The 11,613-nt window shown below is 44.0% G+C and overlaps 9 non-coding genes across 9 annotated transcripts; all 9 read left to right on the top strand.

The window, feature by feature from the left end:
• The first annotated feature begins 835 nt into the window (after positions 1-835).
• On the top strand, positions 836-907 carry trnap-agg. Its single transcript has one exon. It is a non-coding gene; the product is annotated as a tRNA-Pro (tRNA).
• Positions 908-1,490: 583 nt separating this feature from the next.
• trnap-agg lies at positions 1,491-1,562 on the top strand. The gene has a single exon. It is a non-coding gene; the product is annotated as a tRNA-Pro (tRNA).
• A 1,240-nt stretch (positions 1,563-2,802) lies between these two features.
• trnap-agg lies at positions 2,803-2,874 on the top strand. Its single transcript has one exon. It is a non-coding gene; the product is annotated as a tRNA-Pro (tRNA).
• A 586-nt stretch (positions 2,875-3,460) lies between these two features.
• trnap-agg lies at positions 3,461-3,532 on the top strand. Its single transcript has one exon. It is a non-coding gene; the product is annotated as a tRNA-Pro (tRNA).
• A 1,066-nt stretch (positions 3,533-4,598) lies between these two features.
• trnap-agg lies at positions 4,599-4,670 on the top strand. Its single transcript has one exon. It is a non-coding gene; the product is annotated as a tRNA-Pro (tRNA).
• Positions 4,671-8,213: 3,543 nt separating this feature from the next.
• Positions 8,214-8,285, top strand: trnap-agg. The gene has a single exon. It is a non-coding gene; the product is annotated as a tRNA-Pro (tRNA).
• A 565-nt stretch (positions 8,286-8,850) lies between these two features.
• On the top strand, positions 8,851-8,922 carry trnap-agg. Its single transcript has one exon. It is a non-coding gene; the product is annotated as a tRNA-Pro (tRNA).
• A 1,065-nt stretch (positions 8,923-9,987) lies between these two features.
• trnap-agg lies at positions 9,988-10,059 on the top strand. Its single transcript has one exon. It is a non-coding gene; the product is annotated as a tRNA-Pro (tRNA).
• Positions 10,060-11,124: 1,065 nt separating this feature from the next.
• On the top strand, positions 11,125-11,196 carry trnap-agg. The gene has a single exon. It is a non-coding gene; the product is annotated as a tRNA-Pro (tRNA).
• Positions 11,197-11,613: the final 417 nt, after the last annotated feature.

Below are 11,613 nucleotides of genomic sequence, written 5' to 3'. Positions count from 1 at the left end.
TGTTCGGCTTCTGCTATAACCCTTTCCTAAATCCAGGTTCCTGTGGGTATTTTCTGAAATGCTTTATAGTCATAACCTTGCTACATGTAGGCCAAAGCCATGTCGTTTCATTGTAGACATATTGTTTAATTCTGAGTTTTACATATTCTGGATGCCTTTTCAGCACCCTACGAATCACCATGTTGATGGTCTGAATACAAGGCAAACTTGAGGTAAAGGAAAAATGCCGCATGGCCCACACCGTTCCTGGGAAATGACAACAGCAGGATGCATTCAACAAGGATTAGCGCAGGGGTGTGACAAGTTCTGTTTTCTAAGCCCAGATGAGCTGTGGTTTAAACATGATTTAGAGACCATTCCTCTTTCATGGTTTGATCATTTGTTTTGGTTTGGAGAAAACGCCAGCCGAGATGCCGACTGTAGGGAGGAAGCTTCTTGCCATAGTCTTGTTTGTTTAGGGTTATGATTCTGTATTTTACAAAATGGCACCATACGTCCAAATTCCAAACCATCTCTCAGGGAGCCTCACAGACAGACATAACTTGCGCACATAGTCGCAGACTGCAAACCTTGGGGAGTATCTGGCCACTGCCCTTCACTGTCGAAGTCGTAGTTTTCCCAGGTGAAGCTTACAGAGAAAACAATGTGAATAAACATGTGGATATTATTATACTTTTCCAGGATTCGTTTACAGAGACCATACATGTTTTATATCCTGTTACTAGGAGAGGCAGAGAATCACCTCTTTAGTCTTTGATGGGTTTGACCCTTTGTGTTGCATTAAGGAATAAGCTAGCTGGTATATTGACTGCTGTGACAAAAGATGGCATCTGCTGGCTCGTTGGTCTAGGGGTATGATTCTCGCTTAGGGTGCGAGAGGTCCCGGGTTCAAATCCCGGATGAGCCCAGCCTTTACAAAGAACAGTAATGCTTGAATTGAGTGGTTTCTCCTACACTCTTGTCTGGTTTCTAAGCCCAGATGAGCTTTGGTTTAAACATGATTTAGAGACCATTCCTCTTTCATGGTTTGATCATTTGTTTTGGTTTGGAGAAAACGCCAGCCGAGATGCCGACTGTAGGGAGGAAGCTTCTTGCCATAGTCTTGTTTGTTTAGGGTTATGATTCTGTAATTTGCAAAATGGCACCATATGTCCAAATTCCAAACCATCTCTCAGGGAGCCTCACAGACAGACATAACTTGCGCACATACTCGCAGACTGCAAACCTTGGGGAGTATCTGGCCACTGCTCTTCACTGTTGAAGTCGTAGTTTTCCCAGGTGAAGCTTACAGAGAAAACAATGTGAATAAACATGTGGATATTATTAGACTTTTCCAGGATTCGTTTACAGAGGCCATACATGTTTTGATCCTGTTACTAGGAGAGGCAGAGAATCACCTCTTTAGTCTTTGATGGGTTTGACCCTTTGTGTTGCATTAAGGACTGAGCTAGCTGGGATATTGACTGCTGTGCCAAAAGATGGCATCTGCTGGCTCGTTGGTCTAGGAGTATGATTCTCGCTTAGGGTGCGAGAGGTCCCGGGTTCAAATCCCGGACGAGCCCAGCCTTTACAAAGAACAGTAATGCTTGAAATGAGTGGTTTCTCCTACACTCTTGTTAACAAGAAAAAATGAATTGAGTTGGTGGAAGTTGTGACTTGTTTCTTGGCTGCTTTATATAGGGCTATGACTCTCGCTTCGAGTGCGAGAGGTCCCGGGTTCAAATCCCGGACGAGCCCAGCCTTTACAAAGAACAGTAATGCTTGACATGAATGGTTTCTCCTACACTCTTGTTAACAAGAAAAAATGAATTGAGTTGGTGAAACTTGTGACTTGTTTCTTGGCTGCTTTATATAGGGCTATGACTCTCGCTTCGAGTGCGAGAGGTCCTGGGTTCAAATCCCAGAAGAGCCCAGGTTTTAAGGCAACTTCCCTCTACTTGCCATGGGTTTACTAATCATCGGACGTGTGTTCGGCTTCTGCTATAACCCTTTCCTAAATCCAGGTTCCTGTGGGTATTTTCTGAAATGCTTTATAGTCACAACCTTGCTACATGTAGGCCAAAGCCATGTCGTTTCATTGTAGACATATTGTTTAATTCTGAGTTTTACATATTCTGGATGCCTTTTCAGCACCCTATGAATCACCATGTTGATGGTCTGAATACAAGGCAAACTTGAGGTAAAGTAAAAATGCCGCATGGCCCACACCGTTCCTGGGAAATGACAACAACAGGATGCATTCAACAAGGATTAGCGCAGAGGGTGTGACAAGTTCTGTTTTCTAAGCCCAGATGAGCTGTGGTTTAAACATGATTTAGAGACCAGTCCTCTTTCATGGTTTGATCATTTGTTTTGGTTTGGAGAAAACGCCAGCCGAGATGCCGACTGTAGGGAGGAAGCTTCTTGTCATAGTCTTGTTTGTTTAGGGTTATGATTCTGTATTTTACAAAATGGCACCATACGTCCAAATTCCAAACCATCTCGCAGGGAGCCTCACAGACAGACATAACTTGCGCACATACTCGCAGACTGCAAACCATGGGGAGAATCTGGCCACTGCCCTTCACTGTCGAAGTCATAGTTTTCCCAGGTGAAGCTTACAGAGAAAACAATGTGAATAAACATGTGGATATTATTAGACTTTTCCAGGATTCGTTTACAGAGACCATACATGTTTTGATCCTGTTACTAGGAGAGGCAGAGAATCACCTCTTTATTCTTTGATGGGTTTGACCCTTTGTGATGCATTAAGGACTGAGCTAGCTGGGATATTGACTGCTGTGCCAAAAGATGGTATCTGCTGGCTCGTTGGTCTAGGGGTATGATTCTCGCTTAGGGTGCGAGAGGTCCCGGGTTCAAATCCCGGACGAGCCCAGCCTTTACAAAGAACAGTAATGCTTGAATTGAGTGGTTTCTCCTACACTCTTGTCTGGTTTCTAAGCCCAGATGAGCTTTGGTTTAAACATGATTTAGAGACCATTCCTCTTTCATGGTTTGATCATTTGTTTTGGTTTGGAGAAAACGCCAGCCGAGATGCCGACTGTAGGGAGGAAGCTTCTTGCCATAGTCTTGTTTGTTTAGGGTTATGATTCTGTATTTTACAAAATGGCACCATACGTCCAAATTCCAAACCATCTCTCAGGGAGCCTCACAGACAGACATAACTTGCGCACATACTCGCAGACTGCTAAACCATTGGGGAGAATCTGGCCACTGCCCTTCACTGTCGAAGTCGTAGTTTTCCCAGGTGAAGCTTACAGAGAAAACAATGTGAATAAACATGTGGATATTATTAGACTTTTCCAGGATTCGTTTACAGAGACCATACATGTTTTGATCCTGTTACTAGGAGAGGCAGAGAATCACCTCTTTAGTCTTTGATGGGTTTGACCCTTTGTGATTGCATTAAGGACTGAGCTAGCTGGGATATTGACTGCTGTGCCAAAAGATGGCATCTGCTGGCTCGTTGGTCTAGGAGTATGATTCTCGCTTAGGGTGCGAGAGGTCCCGGGTTCAAATCCCGGACGAGCCCAGCCTTTACAAAGAACAGTAATGCTTGAAATGAGTGGTTTCTCCTACACTCTTGTTAACAAGAAAAAATGAATTGAGTTGGTGAAAGTTGTGACTTGTTTCTTGGCTGCTTTATATAGGGCTATGACTCTCGCTTCGAGTGCGAGAGGTCCTGGGTTCAAATCCCAGAAGAGCCCAGGTTTTAAGGCAACTTCCCTCTACTTGCCATGGGTTTACTAATCATCGGACGTGTGTTCGGCTTCTGCTATAACCCTTTCCTAAATCCAGGTTCCTGTGGGTATTTTCTGAAATGCTTTATAGTCACAACCTTGCTACATGTAGGCCAAAGCCATGTCGTTTCATTGTAGACATATTGTTTAATTCTGAGTTTTACATATTCTGGATGCCTTTTCAGCACCCTATGAATCACCATGTTGATGGTCTGAATACAAGGCAAACTTGAGGTAAAGTAAAATTGCCGCATGGCCCACACCGTTCCTGGGAAATGACAACAACAGGATGCATTCAACAAGGATTAGCGCAGAGGGTGTGACAAGTTCTGTTTTCTAAGCCCAGATGAGCTGTGGTTTAAACATGATTTAGAGACCATTCCTCTTTCATGGTTTGATCATTTGTTTTGGTTTGGAGAAAACGCCAGCCGAGATGCCGACTGTAGGGAGGAAGCTTCTTGCCATAGTCTTGTTTGTTTAGGGTTATGATTCTGTATTTTACAAAATGGCACCATACGTCCAAATTCCAAACCATCTCTCAGGGAGCCTCACAGACAGACATAACTTGCGCACATAGTTGCAGACTGCAAACCTTGGGGAGTATCTGGCCACTGCCCTTCACTGTCGAAGTCGTAGTTTTCCCAGGTGAAGCTTACAGAGAAAACAATGTGAATAAACATGTGGATATTATTATACTTTTCCAGGATTCGTTTACAGAGACCATACATGTTTTATATCCTGTTACTAGGAGAGGCAGAGAATCAGCTCTTTAATCTTTGATGGGTTTGACCCTTTGTGTTGCATTAAGGAATAAGCTAGCTGGTATATTGACTGCTGTGACAAAAGATGGCATCTGCTGGCTCGTTGGTCTAGGGGTATGATTCTCGCTTAGGGTGCGAGAGGTCCCGGGTTCAAATCCCGGACGAGCCCAGCCTTTACAAAGAAAAGTAATGCTTGAATTGAGTGGTTTCTCTTACACGCTTGTCTGGTTTCTAAGCCCAGATGAGCTTTGGTTTAAACATGATTTAGAGACCATTCCTCTTTCATGGTTTGATCATTTGTTTTGCCGAGATGCCGACTGTAGGGAGGAAGCTTCTTGCCATAGTCTTGTTTGTTTAGGGGTATGATTCTGTAATTTGCAAAATGGCACCATATGTCCAAATTCCAAACCATCTCTCAGGGAGCCTCACAGACAGACATAACTTGCGCACATACTCGTAGACTGCAAACCTTGGGGAGTATCTGGCCACTGCTCTTCACTGTTTAAGTCGTAGTTTTCCCAGGTGAAACTTACAAAGAAAACAATGTGAATAAACATGTGGATATTATTAGACTTTTCCAGGATTCGTTTACAGAGGCCATACATGTTTTGATCCTGTTACTAGGAGAGGCAGAGAATCACCTCTTTAGTCTTTGATGGGTTTGACCCTTTGTTTTGCATTAAGGACTGAGCTAGCTGGGATATTGACTGCTGTGCCAAAAGATGGCATCTGCTGGCTCGTTGGTCTAGGAGTATGTATCTCGGTTAGGGTGCGAGAGGTCCCGGGTTCAAATCCTGGACGAGCCCAGCCTTTACAAAGAACAGTAATGCTTGAATTGAGTGGTTTCTCCTACACGCTTGTCTGGTTTCTAAGCCCAGATGAGCTGTGGTTTAAACATGATTTAGAGACCATTCCTCTTTCATGGTTTGATCATTTGTTTTGCCGAGATGCCGACTGTAGGGAGGAAGCTTCTTGCCATAGTCTTGTTTGTTTAGGGTTATGATTCTGTATTTTACAAAATGGCACCATACGTCCAATTTCCAAACCATCTCTCAGGGAGCCTCACAGACAGACATAACTTGCGCACATACTCGCAGACTGCAAACCATGGGGAGAATCTGGCCACTGCCCTTCACTGTTGAAGTCGTAGTTTTCCCAGGTGAAGCTTACAGAGAAAACAATGTGAATAAACATGTGGATATTATTAGACTTTTCCAGGATTCGTTTACAGAGACCACACATGTTTTGATCCTGTTACTAGGAGAGGCAGAGAATCACCTCTTTAGTCTTTGATGGGTTTGACCCTTTGTGATGCATTAAGGACTGAGCTAGCTGGGTTATTGACTGCTGTGCCAAAAGATGGTATCTGGTATCTGAAATGAGTGGTTTCTCCTACACTCTTGTCAACAAGAAAAAATGAATTGAGTTGGTGAAACTGGTGACTTGTTTCTTGGCTGCTTTATATAGGGCTATGACTCTCGCTTCGAGTGCGAGAGGTCCTGGGTTCAAATCCCAGAAGAGCCCAGGTTTTAAGGCAACTTCCCTCTACTTGCCATGGGTTTACTAATCATCGGACGTGTGTTCGGCTTCTGCTATAACCCTTTCCTAAATCCAGGTTCCTGTGGGTATTTTCTGAAATGCTTTATAGTCACAACCTTGCTACATGTAGGCCAAAGCCATGTCGTTTCATTGTAGGCATATTGTTTAATTCTGAGTTTTACATATTCTGGATGCCTACGAATCACCATGTTGATGGTCTGAATACAAGGCAAACTTGAGGGAAAGTAAAAATGCCGCATGGCCCACACCGTTCCTGGGAAATGACAACAGCAGGATGCATTCAACAAGGATTAGCGCAGAGGGTGTGACAAGTTCTGTTTTCTAAGCCCAGATGAGCTGTGGTTTAAACATGATTTAGAGACCATTCCTCTTTCATGGTTTGATCATTTGTTTTGGTTTGGAGAAAACGCCAGCCAAGATGCCGACTGTAGGGAGGAAGCTTCTTGCCATAGTCTTGTTTGTTTAGGGTATTGATTCTGTATTTTACAAAATGGCACCATACGTCCAAATTCCAAACCATCTCTCAGGGAGCCTCACAGACAGACATAACTTGCACACATACTCGCAGACTGCAAACCTTGGGGAGTATCTGGCCACTGCCCTTCACTGTCGAAGTCGTAGTTTTCCCAGGTGAAGCTTACAGAGAAAACAATGTGAATAAACATGTGGATATTATTAGACTTTTCCAGGATTCGTTTACAGAGACCATACATGTTTTTTATCCTGTTACTAGGAGAGGCAGAGAATCACCTCTTTAGTCTTTGATGGGTTTGACCCTTTGTGATGCACTAAGGACTGAGCTAGCTGGGATATTGACTGCTGTGACAAAAGATGGTATCTGCTGGCTCGTTGGTCTAGGGGTATGATTCTCACTTAGGGTGCGAGAGGGCCCGGGTTCAAATCCCAGACGAGCCCAGCCTTTACAAAGAACAGTAATGCTTGAATTGAGTGGTTTCTCCTACACTCTTGTCTGGTTTTTAAGCCCAGATGAGCTTTGGTTTAAACATGATTTAGAGACCATTCCTCTTTCATGGTTTGATCATTTGTTTTGGTTTGGAGAAAACGCCAGCCGAGATGCCGACTGTAGGGAGGAAGCTTCTTGCCATAGTCTTGTTTGTTTAGGGTTATGATTCTGTATTTTACAAAATGGCACCATACGTCCAATTTCCAAACCATCTCTCAGGGAGCCTCACAGACTGACATAACTTGCGCACATACTCGCAGACTGTAAACCATGGGGAGAATCTGGCCACTGCCCTTCACTGTCGAAGTCGTAGTTTTCCCAGGTGAAGCTTACAGAGAAAACAATGTGAAAAAACATGTGGATATTATTAGACTTTTCCAGGATTCGTTTACAGAGACCATACATGTTTTGATCCTTTTACTAGGAGAGGCAGAGAATCACCTCTTTAGTCTTTGATGGGTTTGACCCTTTGTGATGCATTAAGGACTGAGCTAGCTGGGATATTGACTGCTGTGACAAAAGATGGCATCTGCTGGCTCGTTGGTCTAGGGGTATGATTCTCGCTTAGGGTGCGAGAGGTCCCGGGCTAAATCCCGGACGAGCCCAGCCTTTACAAAGAACAGTAATGCTTGAATTGAGTGGTTTCTCCTACACTCTTGTCTGGTTTCTAAGCCCAGATGAGCTATGGTTTAAACATGATTTAGAGACCATTCCTCTTTCATGGTTTGATCATTTGTTTTGGTTTGGAGAAAACGCCAGCCGAGATGCCGACTGTAGGGAGGAAGCTTCTTGCCATAGTCTTGTTTGTTTAGGGGTATGATTCTGTAATTTGCAAAATGGCACCATATGTCCAAATTCCAAACCATCTCTCAGGGAGCCTCACAGACAGACACAACTTGCGCACATACTCGCAGACTGCAAACCTTGGGGAGTATCTGGCCACTGCTCTTCACTGTTGAAGTCGTAGTTTTCCCAAGTGAAGCTTACAGAGAAAACAATGTGAATAAACATGTGGATATTATTAGACTTTTCCAGGATTCGTTTACAGAGGCCATACATGTTTTGATCCTGTTACTAGGAGAGGCAGAGAATCACCTCTTTAGTCTTTGATGGGTTTGACCCTTTGTGTTGCATTAAGGACTGAGCTAGCTGGGATATTGACTGCTGTGCCAAAAGATGGCATCTGCTGGCTCGTTGGTCTAGGAGTATGATTCTCGCTTAGGGTGCGAGAGGTCCCGGGTTCAAATCCCGGACGAGCCCAGCCTTTACAAAGAACAGTAATGCTTGAATTGAGTGGTTTCTCCTACACGCTTGTCTGGTTTCTAAGCCCAGATGAGCTTGGGTTTAAACATGATTTAGAGACCATTCCTCTTTCATGGTTTGATCATTTGTTTTGCCGAGATGCCGACTGTATGGAGGAAGCTTCTTGCCATAGTCTTGTTTGTTTAGGGTTATGATTCTGTATTTTACAAAATGGCACCATACGTCCAATTTCCAAACCATCTCTCAGGGAGCCTCACAGACAGACATAACTTGCGCACATACTCGCAGACTGCAAACCTTGGGGAGTATCTGGCCACTGCTCTTCACTGTCGAAGTCGTAGTTTTCCCAGGTGAAGCTTACAGAGAAAACAATGTGAATAAACATGTGGCTATTATTATACTTTTCCAGGATTCGTTTACAGAGACCATACATGTTTTGATCCTGTTAATAGGAGAGGCAGAGAATCAGCTCTTTAGTCTTTGATGGGTTTGACCATTTGTGATGCATTAAGGACTGAGCTAGCTGGGATACTGACTGCTGTGCCAAAAGATGGCATCTGCTGGCTCGTTGGTCTAGGGGTATGATTCTCGCTTAGGGTGCGAGAGGTCCCGGGTTCAAATCCCGGACGAGCCCAGCCTTTACAAAGAACAGTAATGCTTGAATTGAGTGGTTTCTCCTACACTCTTGTCAACAAGAAAAAATGAATTGAGTTGGTGAAACTGGTGACTTGTTTTTTGGCTGCTTTATATAGGGCTATGACTCTCGCTTCGAGTGCGAGAGGTCCTGGGTTCAAATCCCAGAAGAGCCCAGGTTTTAAGGCAACTTCCCTCTACTTGCCATGGGTTTACTAATCATCGGACGTGTGTTCGGCTTCTGCTATAACCCTTTCCTAAATCCAGGTTCCTGTGGGTATTTTCTGAAATGCTTTATAGTCACAACCTTGCTACATGTAGGCCAAAGCCATGTCGTTTCATTGTAGACGTATTGTTTAATTCTGAGTTTTACATATTCTGGATGCCTTTTCAGCACCTTATGAATCACCATGTTGATGGTCTGAATACAAGGCAAACTTGAGGGAAAGTAAAAATGCCGCATGGCCCACACCGTTCCTGGGAAATGACACCAGCAGGATGTATTCAACAGGGATTTTTGCAGAGGTTGTGACAAGTTCCGGTTTCTAAGCCCAGATGAGCTGTGGTTTAAACATGATTTAGAGACCATTCCTCTTTCATGGTTTGATCATTTGTTTTGGTTTGGAGAAAACGCCAGCCGAGATGCCGACTGTAGGGAGGAAGCTTCTTGCCATAGTCTTGTTTGTTTAGGGGTATGATTCTGTATTTTACAAAATGGCACCATACATCCAAATTCCAAACCATCTCTCAGGGAGCCGCACAGACAGACATAACTTGCGCACATACTCGCAGACTGCAAACCTTGGGGAGTATCTGGCCACTGCCCTTCACTGTCGAAGTCGTAGTTTTCCCAGGTGAAGCTTACAGAGAAAACAATGTGAATAAACATGTGGATATTATTATACTTTTCCAGGATTCGTTTACAGAGACCATACATGTTTTGATCCTGTTAATAGGAGAGGCAGAGAATCAGCTCTTTAGTCTTTGATGGGTTTGACCGTTTGTGATGCATTAAGGACTGAGCTAGCTGGGATACTGACTGCTGTGCCAAAAGATGGCATCTGCTGGCTCGTTGGTCTAGGGGTATGATTCTCGCTTAGGGTGCGAGAGGTCCCGGGTTCAAATCCCGGACGAGCCCAGCCTTTACAAAGAACAGTAATGCTTGAATTGAGTGGTTTCTCCTACACTCTTGTCAACAAGAAAAAATGAATTGAGTTGGTGAAACTGGTGACTTGTTTTTTGGCTGCTTTATATAGGGCTATGACTCTCGCTTCGAGTGCGAGAGGTCCTGGGTTCAAATCCCAGAAGAGCCCAGGTTTTAAGGCAACTTCCCTCTACTTGCCATGGGTTTACTAATCATCGGACGTGTGTTCGGCTTCTGCTATAACCCTTTCCTAAATCCAGGTTCCTGTGGGTATTTTCTGAAATGCTTTATAGTCGCAACCTTGCTACATGTAGGCCAAAGCCATGTCGTTTCATTGTAGACGTATTGTTTAATTCTGAGTTTTACATATTCTGGATGCCTTTTCAGCACCTTATGAATCACCATGTTGATGGTCTGAATACAAGGCAAACTTGAGGGAAAGTAAAAATGCCGCATGGCCCACACCGTTCCTGGGAAATGACAACAGCAGGATGTATTCAACAGGGATTTTTGCAGAGGGTGTGACAAGTTCCGGTTTCTAAGCGCAGATGAGCTGTGGTTTAAACATGATTTAGAGACCATTCCTCTTTCATGGTTTGATCATTTGTTTTGGTTTGGAGAAAACGCCAGCCGAGATGCCGACTGTAGGGAGGAAGCTTCTTGCCATAGTCTTGTTTGTTTAGGGGTATGATTCTGTATTTTACAAAATGGCACCATACATCCAAATTCCAAACCATCTCTCAGGGAGCCGCACAGACAGACATAACTTGCGCACATACTCGCAGACTGCAAACCTTGGGGAGTATCTGGCCACTGCTCTTCACTGTCGAAGTCGTAGTTTTCCCAGGTGAAGCTTACAGAGAAAACAATGTGAATAAACATGTGGCTATTATTATACTTTTCCAGGATTCGTTTACAGAGACCATACATGTTTTGATCCTGTTAATAGGAGAGGCAGAGAATCAGCTCTTTAGTCTTTGATGGGTTTGACCATTTGTGATGCATTAAGGACTGAGCTAGCTGGGATACTGACTGCTGTGCCAAAAGATGGCATCGGCTGGCTCGTTGGTCTAGGGGTATGATTCTCGCTTAGGGTGCGAGAGGTCCCGGGTTCAAATCCCGGACGAGCCCAGCCTTTACAAAGAACAGTAATGCTTGAATTGAGTGGTTTCTCCTACACTCTTGTCAACAAGAAAAACTGAATTGAGTTGGTGAAACTGGTGACTTGTTTTTTGGCTGCTTTATATAGGGCTATGACTCTCGCTTCGAGTGCGAGAGGTCCTGGGTTCAAATCCCAGAAGAGCCCAGGTTTTAAGGCAACTTCCCTCTACTTGCCATGGGTTTACTAATCATCGGACGTGTGTTCGGCTTCTGCTATAACCCTTTCCTAAATCCAGGTTCCTGTGGGTATTTTCTGAAATGCTTTATAGTCACAACCTTGCTACATGTAGGCCAAAGCCATGTCGTTTCATTGTAGACGTATTGTTTAATTCTGAGTTTTACATATTCTGGATGCCTTTTCAGCACCTTATGAATCACCATGTTGAT

This window comes from Pygocentrus nattereri, chromosome 16 (assembly GCF_015220715.1).
Source record: "Pygocentrus nattereri isolate fPygNat1 chromosome 16, fPygNat1.pri, whole genome shotgun sequence".
NCBI lineage: Eukaryota > Metazoa > Chordata > Actinopteri > Characiformes > Serrasalmidae > Pygocentrus > Pygocentrus nattereri.
This window is presented reverse-complemented; position numbering and strand designations above follow the sequence as displayed.